The sequence below is a fragment of the Euprymna scolopes genome, chromosome 19, assembly GCF_053919585.1.
Source record: "Euprymna scolopes isolate OS-2025 chromosome 19, ASM5391958v1, whole genome shotgun sequence".
NCBI lineage: Eukaryota > Metazoa > Mollusca > Cephalopoda > Sepiida > Sepiolidae > Euprymna > Euprymna scolopes.
Window position 1 is genome coordinate 145,987,118 of NC_136500.1, and position 22,500 is coordinate 146,009,617.

Sequence of the window (22,500 nt, forward strand, 5' to 3'; positions counted from 1 at the left end):
GTTGGAGATGCAAACTTTTTTCTTCTTTCACGCATCGTTTTACACATATCAATCCCCGTCCTCTCTCTTTCCTTTCACATATAACCTATCTGTGTGTGTGTGTGTGTGTGTGTGTGTGTGTGTGTGTGTGTGTGTGTGTGTGTGTGTGTGTGTGTGTGTGTGTGTGTGTGTGTGTGTGTGTGTGGATAGACAGGAAGGACTGAGGGGGAAAAATAAGTAGACAGAGAGAGGTAGAGAGGTAGAAGCATTAATTAATATTTGCCGTTTTGTTGTACAAATAGCCTCGAACCCGATTATCACAAAAAGTGACATGTTGGGTCCACATCGGTATATAGCGCTTAATGTAAACCACGTTGCTTAACAAATAAAAATAAATAAATAATGAAAGTTTTAAAATGATTAAATGTGTTTTATTTTATAATTTAAAATTTTTATTTTATAATTTAAAATTTTTATTTTATAATTTAAAATTTTTATTTTATAATTTAAAATTTTTATTTTATAATTGAAAAATGTGAAATATTAAACAATACAAATAATACGTTGGTTAACAAATAAAAAAAGAAATAATGAAAGGTGAAGTTTTAAACTACATCTTGCATTATTATTATTATTATTATTATTATTATTATTATTATTATTATTATTATTATTATTTGTTAAACAACGTGATTAATTTAAATTAAATTTTACTCATAGGATTACATTTTCAATAATCACGTAAATATAAACAAACTTCTGTTTACATGAAGCGCTATATGTGCCGGCGCCGACCCAACGTGTCCCTTTTTGTGATAATACGGTTCAAGGCTTTTGTACAACTAAATAGCAAATCTACCGAAATATGTTACTTTCATCCCGGACCAACACCGGATTGCCTTACTGATACGTATATAAAAGAATGTAAGTACAAAAATGAATTTAGAATGTTTGCAAACGCAATATAAAACTAAGAAACCCAGCAAGGCATGCTTGCAATAAAATATAAAAGAAATATCAAAACCTACAATTGCGTTGCATTATAATCATAGTCAGCTATATTAATAGATTTTAAAATATTTGCCATATTTTAAATCTTTGAAATTCTTAATCAATTTTCAAGACTTCAAATTTAACATTAGAAAGTAATTTATTTGTAGCAATAAATAAGAAAAAAAATCAATTTTTTTTAAGGGCGACGTTGCTCAGACAGTATATGTATTTTTATAATTACATTTTCACCCCAAACAAGGCACATTGCCATTTTGGTGTAGGGAGCTACTATCAGGGGAAAACTGCTGGGGTACTATGTAGGGATTTGAGCAGCAAGATGTCGGTTCACGTTACACTTGAACTTCTGCACGTCAGTACAGTTGGGGAAGCAGGGACCTGGAATGGAATTCCAAAGTCTAGCGGTTCTCGTGAAGAAACTACTGGAGTAGAAAGATATTTTATATCTAGGGATCTCTACAGTGTGGGGTGGGATTTAGCAGCCTGTCGGGTTTGTCGAGGGTGTTCACGTCGTGGGGGCACAAGTGCTTGCAGTTCGTCAGAGCATTCACCATTAAAATACTTGTAGAACAGGCAAAGGGATGCAACATTTCGTCGATGGGACAGAGGTTGAAGCTTAGATGCCAGTTCAGGGCATATCAGATTTGCGACTCTCTTTTGAACCTTGTCAAGGAGCGAGAGACTAGTAGCAGATGCATCAGCCCAAATATGACAGCAATACTCCATACATGGGCGAATGGTGGCCTTATAGAGGTACAGGAGACTTTCGGGTGTTAGTAGTTTTCTAGCATGGTAGAGAGAGCCCACCTTCCTTGCAGCGGCCCTGGCAATGCTTTGAATGTAATTGTTCCAACTCATGTTTCCTGTAAACGTTAGGCCAATGAGTCTGAAAGATGTACTCTCAGATAAAGAGTCGTTGGGCATTGCTATAGGTGGTAGAGGTTTCTTGTAATTATTGAATGAAACTAGTTTAGTCTTGGCAGCATTGAACGTGATCATCCATTTTTGTCCCCATTCCACTACAGATTGGAGGTCATCTGCTAGTGTTTCTGCCATTTCCTTAGATATGTGTTCATTTGTTTTCCTGTCGTGCCTGTTATAGAGTGTGGTGTCATCAGCATATATACCCATCTCAGAGGCAATTTTGTCGGGGAGGTCATTTATGAATATCAGGAACAGTAGAGGTCCAAGGATAGACCCTTGGGGCACTCTCGCATTTATATCATATTGTTTAGATGTACGACCGTCCAGAACAACCTGGATTTTTCTCGTATCTAAGAAGGATTTTATTATGTTAAGTATTCTACCAGTGATACCGTATGATCTAATTTTTTCGAGGAGACCGTCATGCCATACCCTGTCAAAAGCCTTAGATATATCTAGAGCTACCGCTCTGCCCTCTACCCGCTTTGTCCAGTGAATGGTATATACGTTCAGAGATTACAGTTAGGATGTCTGCTGTGGAACGAGCTTGTCTAAATCCATATTGTTGGTCAGTCAGAAGTTTAGCATCTCTAAGGTGATGGACTAGAGCATGGTTAATTTAGGTCTCAAATATTTTTGCAAAAAGTGGGAGGAAGCTAATGGGGCGATAATTTACTGGGTCAGTTTTTTCGCCAGAATTCTTGAATACTGGTACCACAGAAGCAGTTTTCCAACAGCCCGGAAAGCATGATTCATTAAGGCATTTGTTGTAGAGTTTGGAGAGAGAGAACTGGAGCTACTTCGGCTGAGTACTTTTTTAATAGCACAGCTGGAATGAGATCGGGTCCACATGCTTTTGAAGTCAAGGTTTTTTATGATAGCATGCACCTGAGCAGGCATTTAGCCTACGATCAAAGTACAGTATCTGTTCGGTCTTAGATGTACCGTTTTCAGTCTGAGCCATCCTTAATTGCTGACATGACTATTCAGATATTATCCTCCAATGCAAAGTGTTCGATTTTTAGATGTTCAGAACTATAAAATATATTTGTGTGAATTTTTTTTAAAAATCGGCCAAGCGGTTTTGGAGTCTATGGGGAACGAACTCATACATACACACAAACAGGGGCAAAATGTCTTTAATATGTAAGTAGAGATAAATGCGATTGAAAACAATGTAGAAATGAAATGAAATTTTATAGTTTTCCTTTAAATTTTTAAGAATACTTTTTATCTTTCAGCCACGCCAACTCCAGCTGAAGTCGGTAAGTACCTTATTACTAGAACTATGACAACAGCATATTCTTTTCATTTTTTTTACTCTCTAGTATATATCCGACACAATTAGACACAGTTAATCAACCAAGAACCACATCACTCTATATAAAAAATATATCAACGGATACACGCTCGAGAGTCAAAACAATGGAAAGAATATGCTGTTGTCACAGTCTCAATAATCACCAGTCAGACAGATTAATAGATTCAAAATATCTGCCATTTTAGTTGTTCGTTTTTTAGATGTTCAATTTTCTTCACATGAAAACCGAAATTGTCTCTAACTTTATTCATGGGAAGACAACTAAATAGAGACTGCGTGATGATCTCAAATTGACTCAAATAATGTACCTCATAGCTTTGCGATACAAACCCTCTCTCTTTTTTACCCTCTCAAATACAAACCCTCTTTCTTTTTTAAATTTTATTTTACCTTCTCAAATACAAACCCTCTCTCTTTTTTTTTACTTTATTTCTGGCGCTAACAGATCAGGCTGTCTGAAGATATTGACTTCCTGAGACGAAATGCATCTAACATTGATGCTTTTTTTTATTTTTGTTTTTCTACTTCCTTTTGCAAAACTGAATTCTGCAAAACCAAAAACGAAAACAACAACCCACCTTTCCCATTTCCTCTTTCTCTTTCTATCTCACCCACTTCCTGATTGGGTTCCCAACTTAAAATGTACCAAACATTAATACTCTCCCATTGCAGAAAAAACTCATTCATGTTCTGCAGGGCAGGGAATGAAAACGATAAAATCCACTATAAAACAATGAAACTAAACAGTACAAACTAGCGATTGAAGATACAAAGAGTTTGAAGAATAAAAAAAACTTGTACAAAATAACTGGATGCAATATGAATACTATTTTCAAAATAACTGGATTTGGCATTAAATAACCCAAAAAGGGTTGATATGCCGTAAAACAAAACAACCAAACCAAACCTTATTTTATTTATTTATTTATTTATTTGTTAATTTCTTCTTTCATGGCATCTCCTTGTATAAAGTATTCTATTTACCCCCTTAATACTCCTTAGTTCCCTGTTTTCAAGTTTGGGTCTTAGCTGATTTCAATCTGAATGGCACTCCCACCACCCATTGCCACTCAGTAATGTTCGTGATGTCATAACGCTGACATTGCACATAACATTTTTTTATTGTTTTATGCGCTGACAGTAGCCAACACATGTGCCACACAAACACGAAAAATTCGCACTTAAAAAAAATGTCAACGTAGATTCAGTATGTTTTCATTTTCTTTTCTTTTTGTTGTTTTTTCTTTTTGTTTTTTGTTTTCTTTTTGTATGCTATTTATTTAATGGGACTGCGTGGTAAATATGTGTGTTACATTTATACGCATAATTATCTGTTCATATTTATAGTTGAATTTACATATGTGTGTGTGTGCGTGTGTGTATGTGTGTGTATGTGTGTGCGTGTGTGTGTGTATGTGTGTGTGTGTGTGTGCGTTTCCCCACGTATATTAATAAGTAAATTAATATATAGAAATTATATTAAAATATTTGAATTTACAGTGTGGATCACATACATACACAAACGCATATATATATATATATATATATATATATATATATATATATATATATATATATATATATACAGAGAGAGAGAGAGAGAGAGAGAGAGAGAGAGAGAGAGATGGTATATATAAATATGCGGTTGCATATGTATGTGATCCACAATTTACTTATATATATATATATATATTAAGAGGTATATTTGGCATATATATATATATATATATATATATATATATATATATATCAAAGGTATATTTGGTTAAAAAAAAAAGAAAAAAGTGCTCAATACGTTAGTAGAGCTAAATGTGTTTTTTTTAATTGTTTCAACCTTGAGTGAATTAACTTAATTCATTACAGTTGGTTTCAATAAACGGGATTATCCGCCTATATCATCAGATAATCAAGGTTAAAAACTTTTAAAGATTTTAACATTAATTATCTGATGATATAGAAAATTTTATCCTGTTTATTGAAACCACTTGTAAAGAATTAAGTTAATACAGTCGAGGTTGAACTAAACACACACACACACACACACACACACAAACACACACACACACACATATATATATATATATATATATATATATATATATATATATATATATAGTCTTTGAAGTTTAGTTTCCCCTCTCTGTCCTGCTCTAAGTAAATCTGTCGACCTAGTCCACAAATTCCAAAATTTCATCATGACAAGTTTCAAGAAAAAATACACGATTAAACCCGGTTCTCCAACTTCCAACGTAGACCACTACTACCATGTCTCCTTCTCCAACATCAGGGGTCTACGTTCTAACCTTCCAGAGGTTGAAACCCAATTACAGGAGACTAAACCAGACCTTTTATTTTTAAGTGAAACTGGCATTGGACAGGCTATTTCCCTAGATGAGTTTGCAATTACAGGATACTCTAACTTAACTTCTAAATCTGACCCCCAAGATCGCCATGGGCATGGAATATGTGCCTATATTAAAGATAGCTTTCCATGTGGGAGGGACATCTCCAGGGAAGATCCTAACTTACCCTATATGTGCTTCCGGGTTGCTTTAGCTCACACTACTGCATTTATATTTACTCTCTATCGCCCCCACAACAGCGGAGTTACTATCTTTCAAAGCATATCTGAGAAAATTGACCAAGTCCTTTCTACTTATCCTTCAGCTAACATTCACGTATGTGGAGACTTCAATGTTCACAACGTCGAATGGTTGACCCACTCAAACAAGACCGATGATGAGGGGAGGTTCTGTCATGATTTCTCCATTGCCTATGACCTCACTCAGATTGTTCAGGAACCTACCCGTGTGCCCGATAATGACGGCCAGTATGCGAGCCTACTAGACCTTTTTCTCACAACTTGCCCTGAACTATGTTCAGTTTCTGTTCTGTCGCCTCTTGGATCTTCCGACCACTCTGTTGTATCAATTAAGATAAAAATGAAATGTAATAAGTCCCCAGACGTACCACTTCATCGTACAGTATATCGATACACTAAGGCTGACTGGGATAGCTTCCGTACATTTATATCTGATCTACCTCTGCATTCCATGTTTAAAAAGGATGTGTCCTCTATAGTATTAGACCTAACTGAATGGTTAATTGTAGGTATTGACCATTTCATACCCTCTAAAAAGTTTCAGCAAAAACCTAACAGCCAGCCATGGTTCTCTCCAGAATGTGCTGCTGCCATTGCGCACAGAAATCACTTTTTCCACTGCTTCAAACGTAATAGATGTATGGAAACTAAAGCCGTTTTCAGGACTGCCAGCAACCATTGTAAGAAAGTAATAAGGAACGCAAGAGAGTTGTATGCTCAATCTGTTAAGTCCAAAGTAGCTGAGCAGCGGCAAATAGCAAACAGAATCCTGAACAGAAGCGTGTGCTCCATCCCAACTATTATCAATGGACCTGAGGTAATCTCGTCAGCATCAGACAAAGCCAAACTCTTTGTCAAGAACTTTGCAGCTAATTCTACCCTTTGCGACCAAGACCGCCAACCCCCAATATTTCCTCCTGTATCAGAAAACACGCTATGTGATATACGTATATCTGTACGTGATGTTGCCAAGCTAATCAAAAACCTTGATTCCAGTAAAGCAACTGGCCCTGATGGTATTCCAATTATAGTACTCAGAAAACTTCAACCTGAACTAGCGCCCATACTTACAAAACTGTTTAAACGTTGTCTTAAGGAGAATAGTTTCCCATCTCCCTGGAAAATCTCATCAGTATGCCCTGTATTTAAGAATTCAGATGATCGCTCATCCCCCTCTCAGTACAGGCCAATAAGTCTCCTGTGCGTCATGAGTAAGTTGCTAGAATCTGTGTTAAATACAGAAGTAATCAAACATCTCAACAAAAATAACCTTCTTAGTGACACTCAATATGGTTTCCGTTCTGCTAGATCTACAGCAGATGTCCTTACAGTTATATCGCATAGGATTAGCAAATCTCTCGACGGTGGCAATCTTTCTAGGGCAATTGCTCTTGACATATCTAAAGCCTTTGATAGGGTATGGCATAAAGGTTTACTTCATAAGATCGCTAGCTATGGTATAGCTGGAAAAGTCTTCTCAATTATTAAATCATTTCTTTCTGATAGGTTCATAAGAGTAGTAGTTGAGGGGCAAAAATCAGAAGCTCTCAGTATTAATGCCGGTGTCCCTCAGGGATCCATCCTGGGCCCAACTCTTTTCCTGATCTACATTAATGATCTTCCAAATCATATCCTTACATCATTTGTAGACATTTATGCTGACGACACTACCATTTATGGTACCACATCTAAGACAGTAAACGAGCAAGTACTCTCCAATTCTCTCTCCTCTGATCTTGAGCATGTAGTACAATGGGGAAAGGAGTGGCTGGTTACTTTTAATGCATCTAAAACCAAGCTTCTCTCTTTACATCATCAACATTTTAATCCACATTTGTCATCAATTGAAATGAATGGCTCTCGTCTTCAGGAGGCCTCAAGTTTTGACAAGCTTCTGGGCTTGACCATTACTCCTGATCTTAAATGGAACACGTATATCAAATCTGTTGCCAAGGCCGCTGGAAAAATGGTGGGATCTTTCTATCGATCCAGTAGATATCTCACTGCTGATGCTATTCTCTATCTATATAAGAGCCAGGTACGTCCAAGGATGGAATACTGTTGCCACATCTGGGCAGGAGCTGCTAGAAAGGACTTGTCCTGCCTTGATAGAGTTCAAAATAGACTTCGTAGCCTCGTAGGAGATGTCCTTTTCTCCTCCTTACAACCTCTATCTCACAGAAGAGATGTTGCGAGTTTGTCTCTGATGTATCGTTATTTTCATGGAAAGTGTTCAACTGAGCTTCAATCTATGGTCCCCCCTCGCCAAACTTTCACAAGAAACACTCGTCTAGCTGTAAACACTATCAATAATTTCCCCCACTCTTTATCTGTGCCTAAACCTAAACATAGATTCCATGAACAAAGCTTCTTTCTTAGAACTGCACGCCTGTGGAATTGTCTTCCGTTTTCCTGCTTTCCGGCTGACTACAATATGGTTGTGTTCAAGTCTAAGGTAAATAAGTTCTTGATGAGCCGTTCCATATAAGTTATTAAATTTACCAAATTTTCATTACTAATGATTATTATATTGACCAACTTCTACTGTACACTCTTTAACCCTTATCCTTGAGTGGCCTCTGGGCCTTGATAATGTGGTGATGCCTTTGTAAAAAAAAAAAAAAAAAAAAAAAAAAGTTTTTAACATTTGAAACTATACAAAAAATTATTTTTTATCATTCGTTAAAAAAAAAAAACATCTAGTCAGTAAGTCATTTAATCACCTGCAATCACTGCATCAACTCTCAAATTTACTATAATACCAATTTTTTTATTTTTCAAGGGATCATCAGTTGTTTACCATGAAACACTGTTTCGGGGATTTAATATATATATTATGGTTGGGACGATTATTCGGAATCGGAATCGGGAATCGGAAAATCTGAAGATTTAGGGGTATCGGAATCGGTATCGGAATCGGAAAAATTGGTGCCTATTTTCCGATGCTAAAACGATTCTTTTAATTGTCCTTTTTATTTGATTTTGTTTAAAGTATAATCTTCAATATCTGGTAATAATGATGAACAATAATTATTTATTGATTTTTAAATCAGCAGTGAAGCTAAAAGCGATTGATCACCTTCCACAAGTGTATTTTTACATTTAGGAAAATATCTGCATATTTAACAAGTGTTTTCACAAAAATCGGCGAAATAACAATCTTATAATTAAATAATTAGAGATTTAGAAAGAACCGGAATCGAGAATCGGTATTTGTATCGGAATCGAGAAAAATATTGGAATCGTACCATCACTAATATATATATATATATATATATATATATATATATATATATATATATATATATATATATATGCAGATGTACCCGGCGTGGCTCGGTATTATATGTAATGTTAAATTCCTTTGAAAATGCAATAAATATAACAGAAAGAAACTGAGACATGCGCATGCAAGTATTATGCTTTTTTTTCTAAACAGTTCATTTCTTGTAAGAAAAAAATACTCAGCTGAGATCGAAATACAAACCTAAAGAGAGTAAGTCAAGTACGATAGCCATTTAGCCAGCTTGATACGAGCGTTAAAAAGCGTTTTACAACCTGCTTATATTTAACATAAAAATCTGTTATGAGAACGATTTGAGCATGCTCAATCGTGAGATAGTTAGGAAACAGATAAAAGTCCGACGACCCCCTCGTGCCAATTTTTTTTTATTTTGATCGCAGGGCAGAGTTTTTTTTCCGGACGAGAACTGATTAAAAAGTTTTCCACATCTAAATATCCTATATTCCAAATTTCAAACTTGTAGATGAATATATATATATATATATATACATATATATATATATATATATTTATATATATATATATATATAAATATATATATATATATATATATATATATATATATATATATATATATATATATATATATATATATATATATATGCAAGCATGAAGACTCGACTTAACCAGGATTTGATTAGGATCAACGAATCTTCCACATATCCAATACTTTTATTGTCATCAAAATAGGTGAAAATCCATTGATTGCCCGATGTAGCTAGAGATTCATCGCGTTGCATCAGGAGGAATTTTCACATGCCTCCTCTTAATGACTTAGTTCACAATATACTGTACTGTACGTTCCACTGTAGAGAAACTGCTGCTGATTTTATAAAATTCAAAAGTCAAATATCATGGTTCAATTGTGCTCTAAACAGAAACATTCATTTCGAACGCGCCCAGTCTTATCAACATGCCGTCGATTTTATATGCTTGGACTTTCTGCTTCGTAATGTCCAAAAGAACCTATTTTTTAAAATCCATTTATGAAGTATCTTTCTTTATTATAATGACTTAGATGGATTTTGATTGATTAATGAATATTCTAATTTATTCAATTTTTATTTTAATCGGTATGTTTTCTTGTTATATATATATATATATACATATATATATATATATATATATATATAAGTGAACTTGTCTGTGTGTCTGCTGTGTGTATCTGTGTGTCTGCCTGTCTGTGTACATTTCACTACGCAATAACTCTGTCAATTTTTAGTCTACAAACTCGAAATTTGATATACAGGTTACTGAGATTTGGTAAAATATTTGTGATCGGTTTTCGGCCAGAAATTTGGCGGTTAAGGGGTCAAAGTTCAACGATTTGGCCTTTGAGAACTCTACCAAACTTCTCCGACAATTTTGGGTCTACACACTTGAAATTTTAGATATACGTTCCTTGGACATGGATCCAACTTAATAACTTGATTTGAGCCCAAAACAATAAATTTTAAGGGGTCATAATAGGGGTAAAATTAAAAAAAAAAAATGGCCCTTTTTTGTTTTGTTTTTTGTTGTTGTTTTTTTTTTTGCTCAACATTTACCTCCAAACACCCAGGCAACGCTGGGCACCCATGCTAGTATATATATATATATATATATATATATATATATATATATATATATATATATATATATATATATAACTCTGTCAATCGCTTTATTGCAAATTAGTAAAATATCAATATTTCACTAAATATACGTCATACAAAAATGAAAATTGTATCATCAAATGACTGTTTCTAGTTTAGTTATTTTCCAAAATTTTATTCAAATCCATGCGATATTCACGAAGTTATGACATTTTATTTATTATCAAGTAATTTATACTATCCATCACTTTATTGCAGGTCTTTTAAAATGCCAAAAAAAGAGGCGATTAACGGTTATAGAAAAGGAAAGGACTGTTGCTGGACTCGCAGAAAAATTGTTCATCAAAGATTTAGTTATGGAGCTGGAATTGGATCCAAGAACTTTGGCTTCATTTGTGAACAACCCCAACACTAAATCCAGAAAGGATAAGGGCACCAGGAGAAACATTTCACATTGTGATATCCGGAAAATTCATAAGGAAGTCAGCAGAAACCGAAACAGCACCAATGCTTCCATTTTTGCAAGAGCTGGAATCGCTCCAAGATCTAGACAGGTTAAATGTAATGTGTTAAATGAGATGTCAAAGAACATCAAAACTATTCCAAGGTCTGCATAGAGCAAACAACAAAGGGAAAAACGAAAGGCTTGGACACAGAATTACATAAAAATGGATTTCCAACGTCTCCTTTTTACAGATGAGACCCGTGCTACTCTGGACGGTTCGGATTGATCGGTCTAAGTTTGGAACTCGAACGCAAGTCAAACCCCTTACAGAGTTCACCGTCAACGAGGATGTGGAGTCATCATGTTTTGGGCGGGAATCATTAGGGATAAGTTGGTTGGACCATTCTGAGTTCCACAGGGTGTAAAACTGCCTTTTTGGATAAACATTTGTCATCATGGCTAGATGAGCTACTGTTATCACGTCGCTTTCAGATGATGTTTATGCAGGACAATGAACCATCCCACTCAGTTAGGGCGACTGCAGCCTCCCTTGAATCTATGGGCTTCTTTGGAGAAACTCTCATGATTTGACCACCATATTCTCCAGACCTTAATCCAATTGAATATCTCTGGTCAATATTAAAAAGAGGGGTTTATGAGGGAGGAGAGCAATTTACTTTAAAGGATGCTTTGTGGAGAACATAATTGATATTGCTAGAGCCATAACTTCCTTTTTGAAATCGAAAAATTGACTTCCCCGGGGGACAAAAGGCTTTTTTTAGTTATTTTTTAAAAAATGGTGGATATATCGCTAAATAATTCATTTATTTGAGGTTTAGCACCTAGGATGTGCTTTTTCTCATTATTCTTTGACAGAAAAATATAATAAAAAATAAAGTTCGCATGATAAGACATTGAATTTTTGCCCTAAAACAACATTTTTAGAGATCTGAAATAAAGCGATGGACAGTGGAAATTTCACGATAAATAATAAAATGTCAAAACTTTGTGAATATCGCATGAATTTAAATAAAATTTGCGGAAATAACTAATTTTAAAGCAGTTGTTTGATGATATAATTTTCATTTTGTTGTGACGTATATTTAGTGAAATATTGATATTTTACTAATCTGCAATAAAGCGATTGATGCAGTTTATATATATATATATATATATATATATATATATATATATATATATATATATATATATATATATATATATATGTATAAGGAATGAAAAAATACCAGCGGTGGTTGGCGTTATGTTTTGAGAAAAATAGAAAAACCGAATGAAATTATTAAAAAATCAACGTTTCGTCTTTATTTCAGAGGACATCTTCAGGATAATTGAAATAAAAAATAAAAATGTAAGAAAAGAAAAAAGTCATAGATCGTGCGAAAAAGACAGTTCTTGAATCCTACCCATGTTTGTCCTTCCCGACATGGGTATGATACAAGAACTGTCTTTTTCGCACGATCTATGACTTTTTCTTTTCTTACATTTTTATTTTTTATTTCAATTATCCTGAAGATGTCCTCTGAAATAAGGACGAAACGTTGATTTTTTAATAATTTCATTCGGTTTTTCTATTTTTCTCAAAACATATATATGTGTGTGTGTGTGTGTGTGTGTGTGTGTGTGTGTGTGTGTGTGTGTGTGTGTGTGTGTGTGTGTGTGATTTTATGTGCCTACTAGATTGCCCGCGACTCGTTGGATCAGCATATGTTATAGCAAGCTACGGAATAGTGAGTAAACAGAATTAATGTATAAAAGTGCAAGTGAGTATACAGAATTAATGTATGAACGTGCAAAAATTGAATGCACGCGTGCGCTAAAACAAACGTGGCGACCAATGAAAACAATCTGTCCGATCTCGCTCGTTGAGCATTGTGTCACTTTCAGACATGATAGAAGTCTTCTATCGCTCTGGCTCCATTAGCAAGGACCATATCCATTCGGCGACCATTAACCGCGAGAGATGGTGTTGAATGTTAAACATTTATTGCATTAAATGTTTTAACATCACATATATACAGGATATCCATAAAGTCCGTGTGCACTTTAAAAAATTATTTGTATTTGCAATAGAAATAATCTGTAAAATGGATTTGAAAGAAGTAAATCTATATTTTTTAAGCTTTTATTGAAATTTTATTTAACTTTCCACATGCCCTCCATCATTAGCAATACAAAGGGCAATACGATTTTGCAGTTCACGAAAAACATTTGCCAAATGATTTATAGTAATGCCTGAAATCACATTAGTTATTCTAGCTTTCAAATCTTCCAATGAACTAGATTTGGTTGCATACACAATTGTTTTCACATGTCCCCATACAAAAATCTAATGGAGTCAAATCTGGCGAACGTGGAGGGCAATGAAATGGTTCACCCCTTCTGATCCATCTGTTAGGAAATTCCTGATTTAGAAACTTTCTAACACGACGAGCAAAGTGATAAGGAGCTCCATCTTGTTGAAACACTGTATCATCTTTCAAGTTTAATTGTTCAAATTGCGGAATAAAGTAATTCTTCAACATATCTAAGTAGCTGTCACTGTTAATAACACGATCTTCAAAAAAATATGGCCCTATGCTTCGATTTATTCCCAAAGCACACCACACATTAACTTTAAGAGAGTCCCTTTCATGTTCAACAGTTTCATTTGGGTTTTCAGTTCCCAAATTCGGTAATTATGCCTGTTGACCTTGCCACTAATGTGAAATGTTGCTTCATCAGAAAACAGTAATTCACTCACAAATGCATCATCATTGCAAAGTTTTTCATTGAACTGGTGACAGAAAGTTAGCCGTGCATAAAAATCATCTTCTAACAACTGTTGATGTAATTGAGTTTTTCAAGCTTTCATATGAAGTTTTGCCCACAGAATCTTATGCACAGTAGACTTTGGCAGCCCGAGCTCCAATGATGCCCGTCTTACAGGCTTTCTTGGACTTGCAGTAAAGAGCTCCTCTATGGAAGCAACACTTTCGTCACTGACACATCGCCTTCCAGACCGTGGTTTATCATGGACAGAGCCTGTCTCTTTAAATTTTTTCATCCATTTAACAATGGTGTTCCTATGAGGCGCTTTTTTATTGTATTCAATTCTAAACTTTCTTTGTACAGCAATAGTAGATTTCATTTCAGCCAACCAAAGGACACAGTTTACTTTTTCCTCAATTGAAACCATGGGATCAAATTGATTCTGAAAAACAAAAGAAAATATCTTTTTACTTATTTTTTACTTATCTAAAAATTGTTACGAATTTTGTGGTGAAAAATTATTCAATAACTATGCTTAAAACTAGATACATGAAACTTTATAACATTTTTCCAGAGTATTTCTATCGGAAATATGAATAAAGTTATAAATTTTTTAAAGTGCACACGAACTTTATGGACACCCTGTATATATATATATATATATATATATATATATATATATATATATATGTATGTATTTATGTATATGTATGTATATATATATGTATATATATATATATATATATATATATATATATATATATGAATGTGTATATATATATATATATATATATATATATATATATATTGAGGATAAAGATTAATCATTTTTAATTAGGAATCAGTTTCAAAAGGAAAAAACAAAACAAAATCAAATTGAGTGTACGATCTTTTAGGAAACGATATTCATTACTAATATTGACAAATAATATTGGCAATAATTAAGAATGAATGTTTTTTAAATATTGTCTCCTCATCAGCAGAACGAGGGTGGTGATAGAGTTAGACACCAAAATAAACTAGCATTTTTGTAATAAGTAAGATAGTCGAACCTGAAAATAGTTTGAATACATAAGAAAAAATGATACGAATTCTTAAATAGGGTGAATATTATGTAATAAAAACACATTGGAAAATTAGATTTTGAAGAAAGAGATTTATACCTAGAAAGAAAATTATATTTTAAAGGAAACATTTTTAAATACCTTTATGGCGAAGAGGATGTCAATAATTGTTTAAGTGTTTCACTATACATATAGACATGTTGTTGTCTTTGTTTTCTGGTTACAAATGATTGAATTAATTATTTACTATTTATTTCTAAAGTTATGACCCTGGATAAATAAAATGTTTTACCGCATTTAAAAATAACTAACGTCTGATTTATGGACGCAAATTTTGGATATTCTTTTTAAGATGAAAGGGAGATAACTGGGGTTTTAAAGAACTCTTTTATCTATAAACAATCTAAGGGGATAACTGTTTAAATTTTATAGTCATATTTTTCTTAATTAATAAATATTTGATAAATTTGTAATTTTCGTATATAAATTATTTTATATTTCTTTCCTTAAATAGAGTAAAATATTGTATTAGTGTTTTATATATGTTTATTTTAATTTTTTATATTTTTTTAAATTTTTATATGAAAGAATCATGTTGTGTCTACTTATTAATTTAAAAAAGGTAATTCTAATTTTATGTACGTGGAGCAATATTTTGTTAATAGTAATGTTTATTGTTTATTCTATTTAAAAAAATTTAAATTAATGGTTAATAAATTAATAATGATGATAATATTCATAATATTAAGAGTAATAATAAATAATAAATAATACTAACAAGTAAAAAATTAATATTAATGATAATAATAATATAATTGGATTAATTTTCTACTTTTTTTCTAATTATTATATTGTTTGTTTTTATTGTTGTTATATTTTTCCCTGCTATGTATGCATCATGATAATATTTCTTCTTTTCGGTTAAAACATGTTGACTTATTGTCATTTAATTTTTGTATAGTCAGAGATTAATATCTACAAAGAGTGCAAAATTTGTCACCAGGTTTATATGTTTTAAAAAAGCTTAGTATCTTCCATTTTATATTAAAGGGAATTTTGATCCCTTTGAGGTGCCAAATTTATTTGTTATTTTTGTTTGCTTTTTGGGTCTGTTTTTGAAAGAGTGGTTATGTGTTGAGATTCTGTGTTTGGGGGCCTTATATAGATCCAATGTATATTGCATTTTGTTTTATAGAATTGTTATTAGAATTTGCATATGGACTTTTTTGTTATTGTGCAGCTGTAAATTACTATTCTTCTTTTACAGGTGCCTTGTAAAAGACATGTGTTCTTGTTTCTATAGTTACAGCTTGTTATAGGTTGTCTATTTATATTTTGTATTTTCTTAATTTTTGGATGTTATTGCTAATCATTTGTTGGTTTAAGTTTGGTATTGTCGAATAAGATATTTTTATTGTGTTTTTATTGAATATTGTACTGTATTTATGTGGGTGTAAAGTTTTTTCTAATATTTTGAATATTTCTCTGGCTATATTTGTTTTAATATTCTTAGAGTATGGAGGTTAAAACACAGAGTATCCCTATGTCTGTTTTTATATTTCCTGACATGCTGGTTGAGTTTATTGGTGTTAATGACTGATTTGTGTGGTTTAATTTAGTTTTGTATTATAGTTGGATTATTTTTTGTAAATTTTTTATGGGTTGATATGGCCATTATTACGTTTTTGCAGGGTTCATGATAATTATTGTAGTTTTACTGCATTTAAATATAATTTGTTTAATATAATTTGTATTTTTATCCTTTTTATTTTGCTATCTTATTTTTGTTTTATATCCTGGATTTTTAAGCGCATCATTGTAGTATTTTGTGTTTTCATTAAATATAGATTTGTTAGCAGATAATTTAGAGATTCTTAAAGAGACATTAGGGACTGTCGATTTTATTATTGACTTAGGGTGGTTTGATTCATTATGGACATATAGTACAGATTGGTTGGGTTTATCGTGAGGTTCAAAAGTAGAGTTTATCAGGTTTAGTGTTACGTCTAAGAAATAAACTATTTTGTATTAGGGTCGATTTTTATAGTAAATCCATACTTTGTAAAGAGTTTGTGTGGGGATGAAATTACTTTTTCGTAATTTTTGTTTGTTGAGTTAGTTATGAAGAGTTCATCGTCTCTGTAAAGGCCCCCTTCTAATTGGAATTGGCTATGGAGTATTTTGTGGATTTCACCCAAGAGAAAAAAGGCCCAGTAGATCACTGACCTGAATGGAGTCCGTCGAACCCAATAAGATGTTGAAATTATCAGGGGCATTGTCAAAACTTATTATAGACTTTCTAGCCAACAGTATTAGTTTGGTTTCGTCTGGAGTTATATATGTTATTTTCCGGACCATTAAAAGGGGTTTATTTAAAAGGATTAGTGATATAGATATGTAATATGATTCTATGTCGAAAGAAAGGAATTTAACATTCGTTTTATTGTGAAAACCATTCAATGGTCTGGCTAAAAGATTGCCATAGTAGGTATTTTGTATATATTTTCACTTACTAAGCCTATATCTCATATTGGGGGACAAATGCGTCTTATTGAAGAGTTTATATTAAAATCGTCTTTGTGATCTTTTAAAGAAAATATTGGGGTACCTGGTACTGTTATTTCAGTACATATGTCTATATTTAGTTTAGTTAGGATATTTTTTATTCTGTGCAGTACTTGTAGTTTTATAATCTTTATTAAGTGCCTTATATATGAGATTTTTGTATTGTATACAGTCCACGGTACAAAAGTTTCTAGTTTTATCCGCCGGGACTATTAGTTTATTTTGGTGGTTTTTTGATATTGCTTTAATGAATTTATTTATTTATTAAGGGTTTCAGTTACATATTTTTTGTTATTTTTCAATTGAATATTTTTAATTAGGTTGACTAAATCGTTTTGCGTCCTTGTTTTTTGTTTTTTTTAGGTTTATGTATGCTTTTAGTTTATAGAATTTCGCCGCTTTTCTTTGTGTTTGAGCTTCGTTGAGGGTAGTATTTTCCAGTTCGTGGTGTTGTACATCAACTGGGCGGTTTATTACGGTGTGATGGTTTTCGAAGTGGTAGGTTTTCAATCTCATATTCCTTACGAATGAATTAACACTTTCAATGAAGCTAGTTGAAAAGATGCCATTAGATAGGATGGCTATGCATTGAGTCGATAATTGTATGTTTTATTTGTGAAACATATCTACAAGTACGGAGAAAGCTCTACCAATGAGAAGGAGCTACTTATAATTTACAGAGGGAACTAGTCTAGAAGAGCAAGGTTTAATTTAATGTATTAATACTTTAAATGAATAGTACTGTATATATATATATATATAGCAAGCTCAATAGGTATATTTATTCTAGAGATATATTTATATTTAGGATAAAAATTAATAATTGTAAATTACGAATCAGTTTCAAAAGGAGAAAACAAAACAAAATCATATTGAGTGTACGATCGTTTCGGAAACGATATTCGTTTTATTAATATTGAAAAATAATATTGGCAAGAATTGACAACATATAGAATGATATAGCTCTAGGATAAATATACATATTGAGCTTATTATATATCTACAGTACTATGAGCAATGTTCCTTTTAAGTATTAATACATTGAATTAAACGTTGCTTTTTTAAACTTCCGGTCTTATTCCCTACACACACACACACACACACATACACACACATACACACACATACATACACACACATATATATACACATACACACATAAACATACATACACACACATACACACATACACACACACTACACACATACACACACACATACAGATTATATATATATATATATATATATATATATATATATATATATATATATATATATATATGGTGTATTTAGGCACATGTTTTCATTAAGACAGACATTGTTGAACAGAACGGAGTGTTTCTGCTTAATCGTCTTTCTTTGTAATTTTTCAATTATTCGAATGGTCGTTCTAATATTTCGGCCGAATTTGTGTATGAAAGTTCTATAGTCGTTTCCGTTGTTTTTCGTTTTTTTGTTTTTGTATTTTTTTTGCAAGTACTTTCAACTGATTTTCTACGGTCGTCTCCAGACAGTTTTTGATTATTGTTTCGTTGTAAATCTGGATGTTTTTATATGTATCAGTTCAAATTAAATTTAAATTACTTAAAATAGTAAAAATGCTTTAACTGTAACTTAGATATCATTTTTAAATCACATTTTTCAACCATTGTACATTTATTTTAGCCACGTTCTGAAAACGATTTTATTTTTACACATGAGATGTTTCACTATTTTAAGTAATGTTGATCTTATTTTTAAAAAATTACAATCTGAAAATTTGGTGAATAGTATTTTAGGCACAAAAAACAGTCAATACAGCAAAGTGTATTTTAATTAATTATTATTTTTTGCACTTGATTGCTTCTGTGATAATTCAATTTTTTTTCGGTTTTTGCAGCAGTAATGAAAGGGAAATTAGAGTATGCATCTTTGTTTTTGTTGGCAGTTTAATTCGTATAAATATCATGTTTTATACTTAAAACATTACTTCAAGTCTTGAATCGAAAGTTTAAGCAAAACTACAATTCATTCATCAATATAGTCTCCTTCAATTCATTCATCAATATAGTCTCCTTCAATTCATTCATCAATATAGTCTCCTTGAATTCATTCATCAATATAGTCTCCTTCAATTCATTCATCAATATAGTCTCCTTCAATTCATTCATCAATATAGTCTCCTTCAATTCATTCATCAATATAGTCTCCTTCAATTCATTCATCAATATAGTCTCCTTCAATTCATTCATCAATATAGTCTCCTTCAATTCATTCATCAATATAGTCTCCTTCAATTCATTCATCAATATAGTCTCCTTCAATTCATTCATCAATATAGTCTCCTTCAATTCATTCATCAGTATAGTCTCCTTCAATTCATTCATCAATATAGTCTCCTTGAATTCATTCATCAATATAGTCTCCTTCAATTCATTCATCAATATAGTCTCCTTGAATTCATTCATCAATATAGTCTCCTTCAATTCATTCATCAATATAGTCTCCTTCAATTCATTCATCAATATAGTCTCCTTCAATTCATTCATCAATATAGTCTCCTTCAATTCATTCATCAATATAGTCTCCTTCAATTCATTCATCAATATAGTCTCCTTCAATTCATTCATCAATATAGTCTCCTTCAATGCATTCATCAATATAGTCTCCTTCAATTCATTCATCAATATAGTCTCCTTCAATTCATTCATCAGTATAGTCTCCTTCAATTCATTCATCAATATAGTCTCCTTCAATTCATTCATCAATATAGTCTCCTTCAATTCATTCATCAATATAGTCTCCTTCAATTCATTCATCAATATAGTCTCCTTCAATTCATTCATCAATATAGTCTCCTTCAATTCATTCATCAGTATAGTCTCCTTCAATTCATTCATCAATATAGTCTCCTTCAATTCATTCATCAATATAGTCTCCTTCAATTCATTCATCAATATAGTCTCCTTCAATTCATTCATCAATATAGTCTCCTTCAATTCATTCATCAATATAGTCTCCTTCAATTCATTCATCAATATAGTCTCCTTCAATTCATTCATCAATATAGTCTCCTTCAATGCATTCATCAATATAGTCTCCTTCAATTCATTCATCAATATAGTCTCCTTCAATTCATTCATCAGTATAGTCTCCTTCAATTCATTCATCAATATAGTCTCCTTCAATTCATTCATCAATATAGTCTCCTTCAATTCATTCATCAATATAGTCTCCTTCAATTCATTCATCAATATAGTCTCCTTCAATTCATTCATCAATATAGTCTCCTTCAATTCATTCATCAGTATAGTCTCCTTCAATTCATTCATCAATATAGTCTCCTTCAATTCATTCATCAATATAGTCTCCTTCAATTCATTCATCAATATAGTCTCCTTCAATTCATTCATCAATATAGTCTCCTTCAATTCATTCATCAATATAGTCTCCTTCAATTCATTCATCAATATAGTCTCCTTCAATTCATTCATCAATATAATCCTCTTCAATTCATTCATCAATATAGTCTCCTTCAATTCATTCATCAATATAGTCTCCTTCAATTCATTCATCAATATAGTCTCCTTCAATTCATTCATCAGTATAGTCTCCTTCAATTCATTCATCAATATAGTCTCCTTCAATTCATTCATCAATATAGTCTCCTTCAATTCATTCATCAATATAGTCTCCTTCAATTCATTCATCAATATAGTCTCCTTCAATTCATTCATCAATATAGTCTCCTTCAATTCATTCATCAATATAGTCTCCTTCAATTCATTCATCAGTATAGTCTCCTTCAATTCATTCATCAATATAGTCTCCTTCAATTCATTCATCAATATAGTCTCCTTCAATTCATTCATCAATATAGTCTCCTTCAATTCATTCATCAGTATAGTCTCCTTCCATTCATTCATACATTAAGTCTCCTTCAATTCATTCATCAATATAGTCTCTGTCAATTCATTCATCAATATAGTCTCCTTCAATTCATTCATCAATATAGTCTCCTTCAATTCATTCATCAATATAGTCTCTGTCAATTCATTCATCAATATAGTCTCCTTCAATTCATTCATCAATATAGTCTCCTTCAATTCATTCATCAATATAGTCTCCTTCAATTCATTCATCAATATAGTCACCTTCTAACTTGATAGCATTGCTCTAACAATTCCATCCCCCTTTTTCTGTAGATCGATTTGACTTTGGCCACAAAGTACACCTGAATGTCTGGTATCAGTTCTTCATTGGAACCGAATCTCTTTCTTTGATGCATTCTTGTTAGCTCTGCAAACAGTCACTATGCACCAGAGATTAGATCTAAAAATATGCGGGTGTTGAGGCAGTTTGCGACTTGTAGCAGAGGGGGGGGGCGCATAAACTTGGCAAAATAGCACTTTTTATTCTTGATTTGTGTTTTTTTGTTTGATTGTTTTTAAAGACTTTTGTTACATATGGTTCTTCTTTTTCAATGGTAATTGACAAATGAAATACTTTTTTATTCCAAAATATAGAAGCCAAAACTTTATATGCTGATGTTTACGTTTTTGGTCGTTAAGGACAGTTTTCATGTGCTGCTGTTCATAAAACTGAGTCCCAATTTGAGTCCGGAATGAAGTGATGCATGTATGCTTCGTCGATTGAAAAACAATGAAACTGCGACACTAACCATAGCCGGGTTTAACCGGCTTCCTCCGAAGGAGGGGGTTTCACGGGAGTATAAAATTCACAAATGGATCCGAATCGCATGTATATATATTTATGACGACGTTAGGCTGTTGCAGCTGTTGCAGGGAGGTCTCCACGTCCTCCTACATACAGTGTCTGGAATGCTCAAATTGGTCACCTATCTGGTAATGACCAGGCTCAATGTTGCTTAACTCCGGAGATCTAACGAGAACGAGTGTGTCAACGTAATTATACAGTGTAT

The 22,500-nt window shown here is 32.6% G+C and overlaps 1 long non-coding RNA gene across 1 annotated transcript in view; it reads left to right on the forward strand.

Annotated features, from left to right (window-relative positions):
- Positions 1-22,500, forward strand: part of LOC145240035 (uncharacterized) — a 200,380-nt gene that overhangs the window by 2,393 nt on the left and 175,487 nt on the right. The window contains exon 2 of the long non-coding RNA XR_013862477.1: positions 3,156-3,179. This is a non-coding gene — a long non-coding RNA (uncharacterized LOC145240035). The remainder of the gene's footprint in view (positions 1-3,155; positions 3,180-22,500) is intronic.